At 35.5% G+C, this 20,695-nt stretch overlaps 1 non-coding gene across 1 annotated transcript; it reads left to right on the top strand.

Moving 5' to 3' along the window:
• Positions 1-1,159: 1,159 nt before the first annotated feature.
• On the top strand, positions 1,160-1,284 carry LOC144454892 (U6atac minor spliceosomal RNA). Its single transcript, XR_013483446.1, has one exon. It is a non-coding gene; the product is annotated as a U6atac minor spliceosomal RNA (small nuclear RNA).
• Positions 1,285-20,695: the final 19,411 nt, after the last annotated feature.

Here is a 20,695-nt window from a genome sequence, read left to right as displayed (position 1 = left end):
CATGTGAAGTTCTTTCATGGAAAAATGGCTCTATATAATGTATTTGAGGGAAATTACTGGTAAAAAGTTTAATATAAAGAAAAACTCAATTATATAGAAATAACTGCTGGTTATATACCTCCAACTTTTCACTCTAACTAATTATTCTAGCTTCCATTCAGCCATTTCATTCCCTTTCTAACTTTCAAGAAACCAGTAATATGGATGAACTGAAATCAGATATACAATTTTAATAATTTCACAGTTAAAATTGTCCAAACATTCAGCAAGTATTTATTAAGTGCCTACTCAATTTTAGAATTTGTGCTAGGCACTGAAGATGCAAAGAATTTTGGAAAGAAATTCTGACTTGAGGAACTTGTATTCTCAATTATTCATGCTAATGGTAGAAGGGTAATAGTGCTGATCATGTGTAACAACTAATCTTTGGGTCTCTAAAAGTGGGTCACAACTTGATCAGAGGGTGAAATGAAGAATCAATAGGCTCCAAGGAGTTTTTAACCTGTTTTAAAAAAAAAAGTTGAAAAACATATTTCAAAATAGTTATTCTCATTGTGATTGAATCAATTTTATTTTATTCATTTCAAAACATTGTGCTGAGAAGGAAACAGCAGGATGTTTCACTGAAGAGTGAAAGAAATTTATAGCACAGAGGAGAAGATTAAGAACTCTTGCTCCAGAATATACTGACTTTAGTCAGCTCAAAGGTGGAGGTAAAGTGTGGGAAATCTGAGTGTAGTAGACTTTGTCTAGTAGGAGACATAAAAAGTTAAGGAAGGGTATTTATGGATACCACCAACACTTCTACTGCTAGTCATAATACTGATGCCGATAAAACAGCTATCACTAGTTCTGTCACACCATTTTCAAAAGTAAATTGACCTACCTACTGAGTATGGCAAAAACAACACAATTCCTGCAAAATCATTACCTATTGTGTGGTTTGTCCTTCATTCTTGAAGATGACCATGACATAAGAGAGATGATGACATGACTTGCAATTGACTTTGGTTTGAGTGAGGGAAGGCTGTGCAAAGTCACCAGCCTCATTTTCTCCTTGAGAGCCATCTGAGGCCAGAGGTCAGATATTGATCAGGATGACTGGAGATCACCTAGGATGCAATGGGATACCTTGGCCCTTTTAAGCTAGGGTCTTTCCAGCTTCTCTGAAAGGAAAGGTTAACATTCCCCTTGATAACGATGGAAGAGGTCCTAGTGGCATTTACAATACATGTAAGGTTAAAGCATTATCACCTACTCTGTGGCATCTAACTTATTGTGACTTTCATATTGGTAGGTCAAATTAGCACAGGAAATGTCATCTAGTAATCATCGATTATCTCAGATACAGAATTAGCCACCTAGGTAGATACATTGCTCAGAGAGAGAAAAAACTAAAGCAATAAAAATACAGCAGAAATGATTTCTGATAGTGTGATTTGTAGCTTCTTTGCTAGTGATGGCACTTACTAACTTGGTGTCTTCTGTTTTATTATTTTTAATTTTATTTTTCTATTTATTTAGTATTTTATTTTCCCCAGTTACATGTAAAGTCAATCTTTAACATTAATTTTCAAAACTTTGAGTTCCAAATTCTCTGCCTTCCTCCCTCACTCCCCCACTGAGAAGGCAACCAATTTAATATATGTTATACATATGTAGTTATGCAAAACACATCCATAACAGTCAAGTTGTGAAAGAAAACAAAGGGAAAAACCTCGAGAAAAAGAAAGAAAATAAAAAAGTATGCTTTAATCTGTATTCAGAAACCATCAGTTCTTTCTCTGAAGATGGATAACATTTTTCTTCATAAGTCATTCACAGTTGTCTTCAATCATTGTATTTCTGAGATCAGCAAAATAAGTCACTCACAGCTGATCATCTTAAAATATTGCTGTTACTTTGTAGGTACTATGCTTCACTTTGCATCAGACTATACAAGTCTTTCCAGGTTTTTCTGACAACATCCTGCTCATTATTTCTTATAGTACAATGGTTTTCCATTATAATTACATACCACACACAATTTGTTGAGCCTTTCAACAACTAAAGGACATCATCTCAATTTTTAACTTGTTTTTCCTGCTGAAAAGAGATGCTATAAATATTTTTGTACATATAGGTTCTTTTCTTGTTTTTGTTTTTTTTTTATGATACATACCTAGCAGTGGTATTGCTAGGTCAAAGGGTATGCATGGCTTTAGATCAGTTTTAACATAGTTCCAAATTGCTCCACGGAATGGTAGAATCAGTTCACAACTTTGCCATCAGTGCATTAATATCTCATGTTTCTCACTTCCCCTCCAACATTTCTTATTTGCCTTTTCTTGTCCTTTAAACAATCTAATAAGAATGAGGTAAAACCTCAGAATTGTTTTAATTTGCATTTCTCCAAAAAATAGAGAGTTAGAATATTTTTTCATATGACTATATACAACTTTGATTACTTCATCTGAAAACTGATTATATGTTTTGATCATTTATCAATTGGGAAATGACTCTGATTTTTATAAATTTGGCTCAATTCTGTATATGTTTGAGAAATGAGGCTTTTATCAGAGAAAAATGCTTCAAAAATTCTTGTCATAGTTATTGCTAACTGTATATACCTCCATCCTATTTCACTCACCCTTATTTATTTCATTGTGTCTCCTTTCACCTCATCCTTTCTCAAAAGTGTTTTGCTTCTCATTACCCTCTCCCCCAATCTGCCCTCCCTTCTATTCTCCCACTTTCCCTTCTTTCCCTCATTCTTTCCTGTAAGGTAAGATAGATTTCTATATCCAATTTTTTTTTGTATGTCACTCACTCTTTGAGCCAATTCTGTTGAGAGTAAGGTTCACTCATTCCCCTTCAGCTCTCCCCTCTTCCCCTCCATTGTAAAAGCATTTACTTGCTTCTTTTATTGAGATAATTTACCCCATTCTACTCTTTCTTTTTCTATCTCCCAACATATTCCTCTCTAATCCCCTAATTTCATTTTTGAGATATGATCCCTCCACATTCAACTCACACCTTTGCCCTTTGTGTGCATAAACTCTTTCTAACTACCCTAATAATGAGAAAGATCTTAGAAGTTACTATTATCATCTTCTATGTAAGAATGTAAGCAGCTTACTCTTATTTAGTCCTTTATGATTTCTCTTTCCTGTTTACCTTTTTATGCTTCTCTTGAGTCTTGTATTTGAATGTCAAATTTTCTATTCGACTCTGGTCTTTTTCATCAAGAATGCTTGAAAATCCTCTATCTCATTGAATGTAATTTTTCTCCAAAGGATTATGCTCTCTTTTGCTGGTTAGGTGATTCTTGGTTGTGATCCTAAATCCTTTGCTTTCTTAAATATCATATTCTGAGCCTTATGATCTTTTAATGTAGAAGCTGTTAAATCTTGTGATATTCTGATTGTTGCTTCCATCATACTTGAATTGTTTCTTTCAGAATGCTTGAAATATTTTCACCTTGAATTGGAAACTTTGTAATTTGGTTATAATACTCCTGGGAATTTTCATTTTGGGATTTTTTTCAGGAGGAGGTTGGTGGATTCCTTAAATTCATGTCTTATTCTTTGGTTCTAGAATATCAGGGAAGTTTTCCTGGATAATTTCTTGGAAGATGATGTTGAGGCTTTTTTTTTTCATGGTTTTCAGGTAGTCCATTAACTTTTGAATGAACTCTCCTTCATGTATTTCCCAGGTGAGTTGTTTTTCCAATGAGATATTTCATATTTTCTTTTATTTTTTCATTCCTTTGATTTTCTTTTATTGCTTCTCAATTCTTCATAAAGTCATTAGCTTCCATTTGATCCATTCTAATTATTAAGAAATTATTTTCTTCTGTGAGCTGTTTGACCTCCTTTTCCATTTGGTCTCTTTTGCTTTTTAAGGCACTCTTCTCCTCAGTGGCTTCTCTTTTGCCTAGTGTAGTCTATTTTTCAGGTGTTATTATCTTCAGCATTTTTTTGTGTCTCCTTTACCAAGCTGTTGACTCTTTTCTCATGATTTTTTTGCATTACTCTCATTTCTCTTTCCAATTTTTCCTGTCCCTCTCTCCTTTGATTTTCAAAATCCTTTTGAAGTCTTCCATTGTCTGAGACCAATTGGTATTTTTCTTGGAAGTTTTAAATATAGGTTCATTGACTTTGTTGTCTTCCTCTGAGTATGTTTTGATCTTCCTTGTCACCATAATAACTTTCTATAGTCAGAGTTTCTTTTCCATTCTTGCTCATTTTCCTGGTTTATTACTTGACTTTTAACTCTTTGTTAAAGTAGGGCTGTTCTTCCACTGTGGAGGGCACATTGTCCCAAACTTCAGGGGTTTTATGCAGCTGTTTTCAAAGATACTTTTAGGGACATGTAAGTTTTCAGTTTTTCCAAGATAGTACCATCTAACAAATTTACTACTCTTTGGGCCTGTGCTCTCATCATTAAAGGACCACAAGCACTCTTTTCTTCCCAGGAACTGTAAGCATGCTCCCCTTTCCACTGTCACTGCAAGCTCTGCTATGCTAGTGCTCCCCCTTGCACTAGAACTTTCACCAAGACTGCTACCTGGATCTGAATATGAGTAAAGCAACAGGATCTTGCCTTAGTGCTAGCACAAGTTCCCCTGTAATCTCCTTCTGACCAGTTGTTCAGCCCCCTTTACCATCTGTGGGCTGAGAGTTCTGGGAGCAGCTCTTTCCACTGTCACTACTGATTCAATGGCTCCCAACACCTTCTCCTGATTTGCTGAGTCATTTTAAAGGTATTTGGAGGGATCTGGAGGAGAGCACAGGCAAGTCTCTGACTACTCAGTCATCTTGGTTCCACCTCCTGAATTTGGTATCTTCTGAAACTTTTTTTTTTCAAGAAAAAACAAGAGCAAAATGAGACAAAACAGACATCCTTGAACGGAATCAAAGCTATATTTCAGGAAAGGCAGAATGACAGTAGTTCCAAGTTGTAGGCTAAAATATAAGCAGCTATTATAATTTTTTTAAAATATTTCAGTACTTAAGTGGAACTGTGATCTCTTTGATACAACTATTTCTTCCATCAGTTGAGATCAGCACAAATATCAAAGTATCTCATGAGCACAAGGGTATCTCAATGGCCATCCAAAGTAATCTTAGTGGACTAAATACTCCCTCCACATTCTGCCTTCTAAGAAAGGGAAATCCATCTCTTGGGATAGTCTATATCACATTTTGAGCATCATAATAGTGAGTAAATTCTTCCTAATACCAAATAAAAATGCTCCTCTTTGAAATTTCTACTTTCTCCCAGTTGTGCCCTCAGTCCTTACTGGGGGCTAATATGAATGTGAAGTCAATGTTTGGATGCTTCTTTTCCCTGTCTCCCTTACCATCTTTCCTCTACCCAAGATATCCTTGTACTTATATGTCTTCATCCCACCCATCCATGTCTTCTTATATGTGACTCTTGCACTTGTTTTGCCTTCCATGTTTCAGAGAATCAATCAACTTCTCAGAGACTGTTCTCTATGTCTTTGCATTAAAAATTTTAAATGACAGTGCAGGATTCAGAGCATTCATTTGTTATTGTTCACTGTTGCAATTTGACCATATCATATTTTTTTCCAATAATATATTTCTTCAATGGTATCTATTGGTGATGTACTATCTCTGTCAGAGAGGTGGCATGGAATAGGAAATATTAAAAAGCAAGAAGGGGAAAATCATATGCCTGAAGTTCGAGAGCCCTGAATTGCCATCTGGCATTAATTACCTCTGATACTGGGGAAGTCACTTCACCTATCTAAGCCTCAATTCCCTTATTAAAATGAACATGTAGAAGATAATCCTCTTTAAAAGACTTTTCATATAAATAATTTAATAAACTTTTGTTTTAATCGTAATCTTAGTAGATGCTGGTTTAACATACAATTTCCATCACATGAAAGATCCATGTCACCTCTCAGTAATAAATTTTATCCTGTGATAATTACAGATGACTAAAAGTTCCTTCTTGATCAACTTTAATTCAAAATTCTAAAGTATGAAAACTTTTAAAGTAGGGATCACTTTTAGGCTTATTTTGTCCTCTGTCCTCCTCCACTAATTAAACTACTGCTTATGATTTCTTATACTGATATTATTCCTAGACAAAATCCCCTAAAAGTGAAAGGTACCTATTCATTGGCCTTCTCTTTAACTATGATTCCAATTTCCTTTTCATGGAACATAAAAATAACCTTCATGTGAATACCTTAATACTGAAAAATTACCACGTGTGTTAATTTAACGTGAGTGAAACTTAAATTAAATGTATGAACACTAATAGTCATTTATATGCATAATCTAACCTCTTTTTCAGGAAGCATAAACTTGCAATATAATGAACTTGCCATATTCAAATAGAAAGAATCCCCTAACTAAAGGATTTTAGGGAAGTCAGCAGTGATAAATAGTTTGCATAACTTCCTAGTGGGGATTCGGAAAAGCAAAAGAGGAAGGAATAAGGATCTTCATGGGGACATTCCTAAACTGAGAATTGAAAAAAAAAAAAGAAATATTATACTTTTGAGAATCACAGTATTTTTATTAAGAAATAGATTTGCTTCCAAAATTATGTCTTTATGGAAAAATAAAAGCAATTCTGCTCCACATATGCATTCTTTTTCAATCTTGGCTGTCCACTCTAATGACTTCAATGTTCATTTCCAACTTTAGACAAGGACACAATGTATATAAAGGCAAAAAATGAGTGTGAAATCTCAAAGTGGATCAGAAAAGTTTCTGGCTGCATGTATAGACGTACAATATTGTTTTTCCTTTTCTCTAAATTAGATCTTGGCCCTCTCTTTTACCAGCTCTTACATCAGCTTTCTCAGACAGAACTCATCTTCCAGGATCTACATCATCTACTGATGTTATTGAACAGTCTCTTGACTAGATGAAGGCATTTACTTATGTTCTTCATTGGATTTCTTAATCATTGTTCAATCTTGTGCTCCTGTAATATCACAAGTAGAGTATAAATGGGAGAATTGTACTCTTGTATGATCTACTACACTATCATCTTAGCCAAGAGTTCCCTTAGCTAAGTACCTTAGCCCTACTTCTATGGAAGGAATAAATTAATGGTTCATTTCTTACAAAAAAAAATCTGAGCTTCCATGAGAGCAGGTGCTGGGGGATACAAAACTGTTTCTATTCTGGTTTTTTGTTAATATCATAAGTTGAAAAATGAATTCATTTTTCATGCTGGGTTATTTACAAGATCCAGAGAATGCTAGTTTTATTGTTGGACTCTTGGCAAACAGTCCATGAACCACATACTGGAAAATGTTACACAAAAACAACCAAGATGAATATCATATGATTGGGGTCCTTCAATTTTTAATATGTTATACACTTTGAAAGTATGACAAAATTAAGCCTCTTTCTTGAAATTTCAGAAATAGATGCTTCATACTGCCATAACCACAATCTTTTTTATAAGATGCATTTAGTGGTATCCAGTACAAAAGAGAACATGGTGAATATATGTGATCTGACACATAAAGAAAGCAAGTGACCTCTAAGGAACAGAGATGTTAGGCAAGTCTCCACATTGCTTATGATCACAATCATTACCAAGATGGGGAATTAATTGCCAAGAAGACAGATCCAGTGATAGAACTTTAAGATAACTCTAGTGGAGAGTTTACAATTTTGTCAGTGATGAACAGAAGACAGAAGAAGATGAAAAGAAGATTCGCCAACACATATGCTTAACAGCAATAACATTCTGAAGGTTCAGAAATCTTGACCAGATGAGATCTTCTACATTAAGACAGACATAAGGCAACCTGGTTCTCTCATACAGCAGGAGCAAGAACATGGAATAGATAATGCAGCAGCTGATGGTGTGGGGACTCTGACTGTTTTTGTTTACACATCACAGAGTTACCTGAGAAGGAGCATGTTTGACTGCAAACTGGAGCATACCCTTCCTCAATGCCAAGTGCATGTCAGTTCTGTTTCAGGAGGTCTTGGGGCATGTAGCAGTGTGGAGGATGGACTTTTGAAAGCTGGCTGAAATAACCTAAGTTTCTCATTTCATAGTAGAGTTTAGATTCCATTCTACTTTCAAAACAGAAAACATTAATTCAATTTAAAAAAAAAAAGAAACCGAACTCAAAATCATGAGCAATCTTTTACAAAAGCACTGTGTCTTTTATTCAAAGATTTTTAGATGACCATCAGCCCACCAAAGCATATATACCAAGAAGATTTCTATTACTGCAGCTTGCTCATGGTTAGAACAAATACTCTACTGCATTTCATTTAGGGCAATGGTCTCAGTCTTCCTTATGCCAAGAGAGACTGTCTCCCAAAAGTCCCCCAAATAAGACATGTGCTAAACAAAATAGATGGGTTAGTTTCTGTACAGACTGAGTTATCTTTGAATATTAAAAAAAAAGACTGAAGATGAAGAGTAGAAATCTACAACACAGTTGGCATAGAATGACCTGTGACTGTTTACCACAAATTAAAAAAAGAAAGAAAAAAAATATTCATTCACAAACCACTCTGATGTCTTAAAACTGCAATGCACTGGTCACAGGCCAAAAGAGTCTGAAATCTGTACTTTAGGGGACACTGGTTTACTGAAGATACTCAAGCTTCAGATGTACTGTTTTGTTTCAGTGAAGAATTGACAGTTTTCATTGTGAAGACACTTTTTACCCTTAATATGTCTACTTACTTCATACAGAGACACAAAGGATTGAAAACTTTTCTTGGTTTCATTTTGAAAACAAACAGGGAAGATAAATTTTGGTGAAAGGAGGACACAAATATTGTAGCTTCAGCCCCAACTCAGACCAGCACCACAAACCCTCACAGCCTTTAAATGACATGATGGTCAACAACTCCATGTCTCCTTCCCACTGCTTTGTAACTAGAATCAACTCAAGGAAGTGGTGGTTGTCAAAAGTCTCTAGAGAATGTACATTATTAGAAAGCACAAAGTAGCAAGAGGATGGTGCAAATGCCAAAGACACTACCGAGTATGTGGTAGTCTCACTGTTTGCAAAAGTTGATCTGCTGGATTAAGCTGTTCACTATAGGAAAATGATAGGCTAATGTCTTTATCCTGCTCTGAATAAACTTCAATATCACTCTCTAGGATGTCATATTTTCTTTCATTCTCATTGAAATGCTTATTGTTTCTTCAGTCGATTTCAGTTTCATAGGTGATCATGTTCTTTCAGAAATAATCCAGTTCTTCTATTGTTCACTCTAGAATCACTTTTGTGCAACTCAATATCCTTTCATACTGGTCTCAGGAGGTTCTCTCTTTCCCATATTGCCAAAAAAAAATTGTTTTGGTTCTATGAAATTCAGGCTTGTAATCCTGCAAGATATCTTAGTCTTGCTGCAGAAGGTGAATGAGCACTGTATTAAGAGTGGCTATGCCAGCATTATTGATGTATTCTGCCACTTTGTCATTTACTCCTATAAGCCTTGCCAAGAACTGTTCAACCTGCATGGCCATTGTTTATGAAATTCTGTCTTGGCCTGATCCATTTAAAAGGGGTGTTGTGTCAGAAATATCACATCTTCTATTTTGGGGCACTACAATTACTATAACTTATACACAGTTTACTGAAGGAAATTGCTTACAGATTAAGTTCATTTTCACTTTTTTTAATATATAAATTTATTTATTTTTAGTTTTCAACATTCACTTCCACAGGTATTTGAGTTCTAGATTTTCACCACATCTCCCCCCTCCACCCACCCCAAGATGTCATGCATTCTGAATATCTCTTCCCCTAGTCTTTCCTCTCTTCTATCTCTCTCCTCTTCTCTTATCACCTTCCCCTTCCATTTTCCTGTAGGGCAGGATAGACTTCTGAGCCTCATTTCCTGTATTTATTTCCCAGTAGCATGTGAAAACATTATTTTTATACATGTGTTTTCAAAACTTTAGGTTTCAAATTTTCTTTCTTCCTCCCTCCCCACCCACCCTCATTGAATAGGCAAGCAACTCAATATAGGTTGTACATATGCAGTTATGTGAAACACATCCATAGTGGACATGTGAAAAACTAACTCGATTTCCCTTAATCCTATCCTGCCCTCCCATTTATTCTATTCTTTCTTTTGACTCTGTCCCTTCTCAGAAGTGTTTTCTTCTGATTACCCCCTTTCCCAATCTGCCCTCCTCTCTATCATCCCTCTGCTCTCTTGTACCATTCTCCCCCTCTTTTCCTAGGGTAAGACAAATTTCCCATCCCCAATGGATGTGGAAGTTATTTCCCCCTTAAGCCAAATCCTATGAGAATAAGATTCACTCATCCCCTCTCCCTTCCCCCATTTCCCCTCCACTGTAAGAGACTTTTCTTTTCTGTTTTTTTTTTGTGACATAATTTACCCCATTCTACCTCTCTCTTCTTCTGCAAGCATCATCCTCTCTCATCCCTTAATTTTATTCTCCAAATATGACCCCTTAATCTTCAACTCACCCTGTGCCCTCTATCTATCTATCTACATATACATATATATAATTTTTTTCCTCCAACTACCCTAATACTGACAAAGGTCTCATGAGTTATAAATATCATCTTTCCATGCAGGAATGTAAACAGTTCAATCTTAATAAGTCTCTCTTGATTTCTCTTTCCTGTTTACCTCTTCATGTTCCACTTGAATCCTATACTTGAAAGTCAAATTTTCTATTCAGCTCTGGTCTTTTCATTAGCAATGCTTGAAAGTCCTATATTTCACTGAATGGCCATTTTTTCCACTGAAGGATTATACTCAGTTTTGCTGAGTAGGTGATTCTTGGTTGTAATCCTATCTCCTTTGCCCTCGGCAATATTATATTCCATGCCCTGCAGTCCTTTAGTGTAGAAGCTGCTAAATCTTGTTTTATCCTGATTGTGTTTCCACAGTACTTGAACTGTTTCCTTCTGGCAGCTTGTAATATTTTATCCTTGATCTGGAAAGTTTGGAATTTGGCTATAATATTCCTAGGAGTTTTCCTTTGGGGATCTCTTTCAGGAGGAGATCTGTGGATTCTTTCAATTTCTATTTTGCCCTCTGGTTCTACTATATCAGGGCAGTTTTCCTTGATAATTTCTTGAAAGATGATGCCTAGGCTCTTTTTTTGATCATGGCTTTCAGATAGTCCAACAATTTTGGAATCCTCTCTCCTGGATCTATTTTCCAGGTCAGTTGTTTTTCCAATGAGATATTTCACATTGTTTCTAATTTTTCATTCTTTTGGATTTTTCTACAGTGTCTTGATTTCTCATAAAGTCACTATCTTCCAATTGCTCTATTCTAATTTTTAAGGGAGTATTTTCTTCAGTAATCTTTTGGACTTCCTTTTCCATTTGGCCAATTTTGCTTTTTAGAGCATTCTTCTCCTTATTGGCTTTTTGGGACTCTTTTGCCATTTGGGTTAGGCTCTTTTTTAAGGTGTATTTTCTTCAGTATTTTTTTGGGTCTCCTTTAGCAAGCTGTGACTTGTTTTTCATGATTTTCTTGCATCACTCTCAGTTTTTCCTCTACTTCCCTTACTTACCTCTCAGGATCCATTTTGAGTTCTTCCATGGCCTGAGACTGATTCATATTTTTCTTGGAGGCTTTGGATGTAGGAGCATTGACTTTGTTGTCTTCTTCTGGTTGCATGTTTTCGTCTTCTTTTTCACCAAAGTAAGATAATATAGTCTGACTGCTTTTGTGCTGCTTGCTCATGATCCCGGCCAATTACTTGAGTTTTAAACTCTTTTTTAAGGTATGAATCTGCTTCTAATGTGGAGAATGTACTGTCCCAAGCTTTCGGGGCTTTGTACAGCTGTTTTCAGAGATACTTGTAGGGACCTGTAAATTTTCAGTTCTTCCAAGGTGGTATGATAAGGGGCGAGGTGTTTACTCCTTTCCTGGACTGTGACTACAAGTACTCCTTTTTTTCCTGTAACTGTGAGGAGGGGTTTCTCTCCATAGCCACTACAAGCTCCACCAAGCCAGCACTCCTTCTCACCCCAGCACCACCACCCAGAACTGTGGCCCAGATCCAAACACGGGGAAAGCAAGAGATTCCTGCCTCAGCACTGGAAAAGAGATCCCTGCAATCCCTCTCTGATCAGACATTGGATTCCCCCTCAGTCTGTGGTCCGGTAGCTCGGGAAGCAACTTCTCCCCACCCTAGGGCCATGCTCTTGGGGAATGGAGCTGAAACCCCACCTTCCTTTCTCAGTAACAACAGAAATAGACTTTTCCTACTGCCCTTCTAAGTTGTCTTTGGCATTGGTGGATTGAGGAGTCTGGAAACCTCCACAGCTGCCCGAGATTCAGTCTTCTGAGGCCTGCTCCAGATTCACTGCAGCCTGCATGCCCATGCCGTGCTGCACTGCACCCCCATACTGGCACAATACACCTTTCTGATCAATCATCCAGGTTGTATTGGGCTGGAAATTTGTTTCACTCTGTCTTTTTGTAAGTTCTGCTACTTCAGAATTTGTTTAGAGCCATATTTTATGAGTATTTGGAGGGGTTTGGAGAAGAGCTCAAGTAAGTCACTGCTTTCACTCCACCATCTTGGCTCCAAAGGTTCTCAAGTTCATTTTCAACCTCCCAGCCCAGTTTCCAGAGATTTTCCCAGTAGTTGCTGGTTCCTGCTGCTATCTCTTTTGTCCAATGTCAGCTTGGGTAGGAGAGCACTGGAGAGGATCCTGTCTTTCATTACTAAAGTTCTTCTCTAGGACATAATCTTAGAGAGATGGGCCGGACATTTCTATAATATTCTCAACAGACCATCATAAATAAATGCTGAAGCCACTGACTATCTACCACAAGTTGAAGTCCATCCCTCCCTAACTGAAGTTCCAACTAAAGAAGAGGTTTTCAACATTATTAGGCTTCTTTTATGTGGCAAAGCACCTGGTGCTCATTCTATTATAGCTGAGATTTATAAGGTAGGGGGTCCATTGCTTATAAAAAAGCTGACTGAAATTTTCCAGGTTATATAGTTAGAGGAGATTATCCCCCAGGAGTTCAAGGATTACTGCATTGTCTATCTCTATACAGGTAAAGGAAATAGATTGTCATGTGAAAATCACAAGGAGGGGGTCTCTGTCTTATTCATTGCTTGCAAGATTCTTACCAGAGTCCTCCTTAATAGGCTGATCCTTCACCTGAAAGACAGTCATCTGCCTGAAAGCTAGTGTGGCTTCAGAAAGGGCTGAGGAATGATTGATGTGTTGTTTGCTGTCCAACAACTTCAGGAGAAATGCCAGAAGCAGAACAGAGGTCTGTATGAGGAGTTTGTAGATCTGACCAAGGCCTTTGATACAGTCAGTCTTTAGGGCATATGGAAAATGATGTCAAAATTTGGTTGCTCAGAGAAGTTCATTGGCATTGTATGTCAATTTCATGATGACCTGCTTGCCTGGGTTCTGGATTATGGACAATCCTCTTGTGCTTTTCTAGTCACTAATGGAGTGAAACAAGGCTGTCTACTTGCTCCTATGTTTTTTAGCATGATGTTTTCAGCTGTGTTATCAAGTGACATAAATGAGTATGAATATGGCATCAAAGTCAGGTACTGTACTGATGGTAAATTCTTCAATTTGAAAAGACTACAAGCCAAGACCAAAGTGGAGGTAGTGTTGGTACATGCTTTTTTGTTTGCAGATGATTATGCATTCAATGCAGCCTCTGAAGCTGAGATGCAACAAAGTATAGATCAATTCTCTGCTGCTTGTGCTAATTTTGGCCTAACAATTAACACCAAAAACCCTTCCCCAAAAACACAAGTGATCCATCAACCACCACCACACCATCCATACATGGAACCATCAGTTACAGCAAATGGAGAAATTTTGAAGGCTGTAGATATGTTCACTTACCTTCGTAGTGTACTTTCCAGGGTTATACAAATTGATAATGATGTTGATGCATGCATTGCCAGAGCTAGCTCAGTGTTTGGGAGGTTCCAAAAGAAGTATGAGAGTGAAGTGGTATTAAACTGACTACCAAGCTGAAGGTCTACAGAGCCAGTATACTGACCTTGTTTTATGCCTGTGAAATCTGGATAGCATACCAGCACATGCCAGGAAACTGAATAGATTCCATTTGAATTGTCTTTGAAATATTTTGAAGATCACCTGGCACGATAAGATACCACACACTGAGGTTATTTCTCAAACTACACTGCCAAGCATTTAAACTCTTCATCAGAGAGTGCAACTCCAATAGGCTGTCCACATTGTTCAAATGCAAAATGCATGCTTCCCAAAAATATTATTTTATGGAGAACTCACAGAATAAATGTTCACATGGCAGTCAGAAGAAACAATGCAAGGGCGCTCTGAAAGTCTCTCTTAAGAAATTTGGAATTGATTGTGTGACATGGCAGACACTAGCACAGGAGAGCTCAGCATGACATGGCCACATCAGAAATGATACTGTGCTCTAGGAGTAAAGCAGAACTGAAATAGCTCAAGAGAAACACAAGATAAACAAACTTAGAGAATCCATCCCAAAGGTTCACATGGATTATTTGTGCATGACCTATAGTAGAATATTCCAAGCTCATATTGGTTTGGTCAGCCACAGTTGAACACACTAAAACTTAACTCTAGCACAGTGGTGTCATTTTGGTCCTTCCAAAAACGAAGGAAACCAACAATAAAGATCTTCAACCTGATAACTACCAAAGTTTTCTCTTTGTGATTGTGATAAATTTCAGATTTTGTGTTGTGTAGTTTACACCATATGATTTTAGTTTTCTGGAGATTTTCTGTGTATTCTTTCAATTGACATTCTATTTTCTGTGCTCAGAAGTTCTGAGTAATTCCCTTATATTATTTTTTACTTTATGATATTCAAGTCTTTGTGATTTGTGTTCTTCTGGGAGAGCTATAATCCCTAAGTTGTCTTTCCACATCCTCCCTTCAAAATCAATATGCTTTCCATGTACAAAGACAGTTTTTCTTTTAAAATTGTGACATTTTGCTTCTCTTCTTCCAGATTGTCTTTCTTTTCTGGGTCTTTGTGTTTCTAATATTCTTTCTTCCTCTTTTGTTTCTTTGATGAGGCATGCCATCATAGAATCATGGAATTTTTTTAAAATTTTTGTTTGTTTTCCCCCATTCAACTCATCAATCTTACTATTGGGGCCATAAGTTCTGCTTTTATGATTCTTAATCCTCTTTTGAAACATTTGGGAATACACTTTCATGGTTTCATATTCTCTTCCAGATACCCATGGTATTCTGCTTCATCAGGAGTTGATTAATTTTCTTTTGTAATATTTATTCAAAGATGTTATGACTTCTTTACATATGATCTGCAGGTCATATATTTTTTCTGTTGTCAATATTTTCTTTTCACTTTATCTGCTTGTGCTTAAAGTCTTAAACTGAGTTTTGTTATTCCTGAGCTCTTTGGCATTTTTAGTCAGTTTTGTCATATTCCCCTACCTAAAAATTTTAAAAGCTTTAGCACAAACGTTAATGAAATTACATTACTGAAGTAGTTCTTCAATTTAGAAAAATAAATTTTAGCCACAAATATCTTTGAAAAGAATCTGGAATCTGAGATATATAGGAAATTACTGGAAATGTATCAATGAAAATCAAACACTTTTGCCCAATATATAAGTGATGAAAGGTCAAGAAGAGATAATTCATAGAATTAGAAACGAGAACTGGAATGGTCCAAATAGGCAAACATCCTCATTTTATTCTTGAACAAACTGAGTCTCAGAGAATTAAAATTATTGCCCGAGGTCATACAGACAGTTTCAGAGACACAATTTGAATCAAAGTCTTCCTGATATCTAGTCTAGTAATGTCTTCACTCTAAAGCTTGATTTCAAAACAATTTAAAAAAGATAACAAGAGATGACAATAGTGACAGATGGGGTATGGAATGATGGGCATTTTAAACCACTGTTTTATATGAGTTTGAATTGGTAAAACCATTATAAAAAGCAATTTGGAATTCTGCAAAGAGAATGACTAAAATATTCCAGGACTTACAGCTATATTTATACACATATGTAAATATATAAATACATGTATGCATATGTACACACATACATGATTTTTTTTCTAGTTGCAAAGAGCTAGAAACAACATAGATGCTCATTGTCCAAGGAATGACTTAATGAGTCATGAAATAGGGATATAAAGAAATGTTATTCCATCATAGTAAACAATATTATGGGCGAAGTGAAGCAAAGGAAAACATATGAATTGATCTAAGATGAAGACTGGGATGTTGTGTGTGGAATATCTCTTTAAAAATCATATTTAATCAATGTATAGTTTTCTTATCAGAGTTTTCTTTTTTGTGTAAAAATCATTAGAAGATGGCTCTCAATGGGAAAGAATGGAAGGATATATTAGAAAATGAAGGTGAATATGAAGACTAAAGATATCAATAAATTATCTTTAAATAGAGGGGAACAAAATGTATTGCCTTGAAAATATATGGTTAAGAATATTTCAAACCAAAAAAGGGAGTTAGAGAAAACTGTTAAGTAAAAAGTAAACAATTATGATTCTCTCACATGCAAAAAAAATGTATTTGAAGTAAGAAAAAAATTTTTGGTTGAAAAAATTTGCCTTAAATATTTTAACTAGAAAGAAATTAGATACATAAAATTTTATATGGAGCCAAAAGCATCAATAATTTTTAAAAATAAAGAATCTTTCAAGACCATATGTTAGCAATCAATGTAAAGAAGTCACTTTCAAACTTTTCACAACTATTTGAAAAAATGTTTCAAATCACTAACCAAATAATTACAAGTAAAAGCAATTCAGGGGCACCTAGGTGGTGCAGTGAGTAGAGCTCTGGCCTTGGAGTCAGGAGGACCTGAGTTCAAATCCGGCCTCAAACGCTTAACACTTACTAGCTCTGTGACCCTGGGCAAGTCACTTACCCACAATAACCCTGATCACCTCACCAAAAGAAAAAAAAATGCAATCTTTTTTTATATCCCACCATCAATTTTACAAGCATGATAAATGGTAGAAATAATAAACATTAGAGTGGCTGCAAGAAAAAAAGTTACACTAATATGCCATTGGGGAAGCTATGATTTGTTCCAAATTCCTGAAACAGTGACCTGGAAATACGTAATAAAAATTGTTAAAATTTTCATAGAATTTCACCCAGTGATTATGTTCCTAGACATGTTCCCCCAAGGCTGTCAAAGACAGAGTGGGAAGAAAAGATCACATATATTGCAAAACATAAATAATAGCACATTCTCATAACAAAAATTTGGAAACAAAATGAATACCAATCACTCATAATAACTAAACAGGTTGTGGCATGTTATGGTAATGGAATAATTTATACCATACTGTAAGAAAGACATTATTTAAATGTGGAATTCAGAGGAAAATTATTTGTGAAGCCTTGTATTAACTGATGCAGTCTGAAGAATGCACAGCTAAGAGAAAAATATGCAGGATGTCTATAATAAAATATACAAAATCAATTCTAACAAGCAGCAAAATACAGATTAATGGCAACAACCAATATTGTTTCCAGAGGATATATCATTGAATAACTCGTATCTCTTGATGGAAAAATGAGGTATTGGCATCAAATGTTGCGTACACTTTCACTTAACTTCCTCGGTTTTTATCGACTTTTTTTTACCATAGGGCAGAATTTTATGTAGTGGAAGTAAGTATATGACAAAATGTAGTATAAAAATAAAATCAATCAATAAAGCTTAAATAACTGTATTTTACTGTAATGGAAACATTGATAGAATCACCTTAACTTTTTTTCCTTCAGAATCATGCCATTATTCTTTTTCTCCTATTTCTCAAGAGTAGTACATTAGAAATTTTCAAGGGCTTTTCAATTGTCAGGCATCCTCATAAAACAATTTTAAAATATTGCCTTGAGTGAAGGGCACTTCCTAATTCCAGAAAAAGGAAATTTTCTACTAAGAATCTGATCAAAATACAATGGAACACAATCAGATTGCTGAAAGCTGTTTTATTTCCTTTAATGAAGTAGTAAGTATCATCAAATAAAAGTTGATCAATTCATTATTTCTAGTGTGTACATATCCTAGATCAAAGAACATTGCTTTTCCAATTTTGAACAGTTACCTCAGAAAAATACCAAGCCACTGATATATTTTGATAAACAAGTATTTATTTCTTGAGAAAGAAGTAGATTAATAAAAATTTAGCTTATGTCTAATGAGTTTAAATATAGAGTCCCTGGGGCTTAAGATATCATGTAAGATTATGTTAGAGTTTCCATTCATTTTTTTCATAATTTCCAGAACTGATGGTACTTTAAGTATCTTCTAATCCAGTGATCAGTTTTGTAAAAGATAAGCAATGGGTTACAGAATTCAAGTCTAAGGTCACACAGCTTAGTTAAATGACGACTACAACACAGTCTGCTGACTCCCAAGAGTAACATTATTTCCACTATACTATTGATTTGGGATTGTTCTGTTTTGCTTTTTACTCAGAGTTAAATAATGCCAAATAAAGCCAATGCCAAAAAAATTCAGTACCATAATCATACTTGAATTCAAGTATCCCAAGGATATAACACTCATTTTGGTGGTCATGGCTTACAGATTCTTAAGCATGCAATGGGAATAAGCTAGAAGCATTTCAAATAAGGTGAGGGGTGAAACAAGGATGTCCATTATCGCCACTGTTGTTCAATATGATACTAGAAACGTTAGCTTTAGCAATAAGAGAAGTAAAAGAAATTGAGGATATTAGAATAAGAAAAGAAGAAACAAAGGTATCACTCTTTGCAGATGATATGGTGATACACTTAAAAAATTCTAGAGAATCAATTAAAAAACTACTTGAAATAATAAACAATTTGAGCAAAACTGGAGGATATAAAATAAACCCACATAAATCAGCAGCATTTTTATATATTAGCAAAAAAGCCCAACAGCAAGAGATGCAGACATCCCATTTAAAGTTACTGTAGACATTATAAAATATTTAGGAGTCTACCCGATGAAACCATCCCAGGAAGTATATGAACACAATTACAAAACACTTTTGATAGAAATAAAGTTGTATCTAAATGATTGGAAAAACATCAGCTGCTCATGTATAAGCTAAGCTAATATAATAAAAAAGACAATTCTGTCTGGATTAATGTACTAATTCAGTACCAAACTAGTCAAACTAGCAAAAATTATTTAATAGAGCTAGAAAAATAATCACAAGATTCATCTGGAAGTAAAAACGGTCCAAAATATCCAGGGGCCTAATGAAAAGAAATCTTAGGGAAGGTGGCCTAGCCATACCAGATCTTGTATTGTATTACAAAGCAGCAATCATCAAAGCTACTTGTTACTGGCTAAGAAATAGAGTAGTGGATCAGTGGAATAGGTTAGGTACAGAACACATAGTAATCAATAACTACAGTAATCTACTGCTTGATAAACCCAAAGACCCCAGCTTCTTGGATAAGAACTCACTATTTGACCAAAAATGCAGGGAAAAGTGGAAAAGAGTATGACAGAAACTAGACACAGACCAACACCTTTTTTAAAAATTTATTTTGATTGATCAACAATCACTTCCATAAGCTTTTGAGTTTTAAATTTTTCTTCCCCTCCCTCCTTCTGAGGTACCATATTGCACATATCAGATTGACTAACATGGTAAAATAGGAAAATGATAAATGTTGGGAAGATGTGCGAAAATGGGAATACTAACACACTGTTGGTGAAGTTGCTAACTCATCGAATTACTGCCTATACCATTTTGGAGAGAAATTTGGAACTACACCCAAAGAGCTATAAAACTGTGCATACTGTTTGACACAGCAATACCACTTCTAGATCTGTATCCTAAAGAGTTCATAAAAATGGGAAAAGGACCCACATGTATAAAAATATTCATAGCAGCTCTTTCTGTGGTGGCAAAGAATCAGAAATTAAGAGGATGCCCATCAATTTGGAAATGGCTGGGCAAGTAATGGTATATGAGTGTAATGGAATACTGTTCTGCCATAAGAAATGATGAGCAGGCAGACTTCAGAGAAGCCTGGAAAGACTTCTATGGACTGAATCTGAGTGATGTGATAAAAACCAGGAGAACACTGTACACAGTAAAAGACACATAGTGTGATATCTAACTTTGATTGACTTTACTCTTCTCAGCAATGCAATGATCTAAGACATCTCCTAGGGACTCATAATGCAAAGTGGTATCCATATCCAGAGAGGGAATGGTGGAATCTAGATGCACATAAAAGAATGCTATTTGCTTTTTGTCCTTTTATTTTGTTTTGCTTCTTCTGTCTTGTGCTTCCTCATATTGGTTCTAATTCTTCTTTACAACATGACTAGTGTGAAAATATGTTTAATGGGAATGTATATGTAGACCTTATATCAGATTGCACACCATCTCGGTGAGGTAGAGGGGAGAAAAATGGGAGAAAATTGGGAACGCAAAAGCATATGGAGGTGAATATTGACAACTAAAAATAAATAAATTAATAATAAAAAGAAGTGTTTAAGCAGAAAAAAAAAGAGAAGAGGGAAATGATAAAGACCCTGGGAAAAGCTATGGTGTTTTAAGAAACAGAAAATATCAATAAACACATATTTCAAAAAATCTCTTGAAATAAAATTGAAGACTTATACTCATTTCCACTAGATACATCATTTGTACTTGTAATCCTAGTTGTTTCTTTGTCTTGTCATGTTTTTGTTTTTGTATTGTTTTTGT

This window comes from Phascolarctos cinereus, unplaced genomic scaffold, assembly GCF_003287225.1.
Source record: "Phascolarctos cinereus isolate Bilbo 61053 unplaced genomic scaffold, phaCin_HiC Scaffold_7;HRSCAF=346, whole genome shotgun sequence".
Lineage (NCBI taxonomy): Eukaryota > Metazoa > Chordata > Mammalia > Diprotodontia > Phascolarctidae > Phascolarctos > Phascolarctos cinereus.
This window is presented reverse-complemented; position numbering and strand designations above follow the sequence as displayed.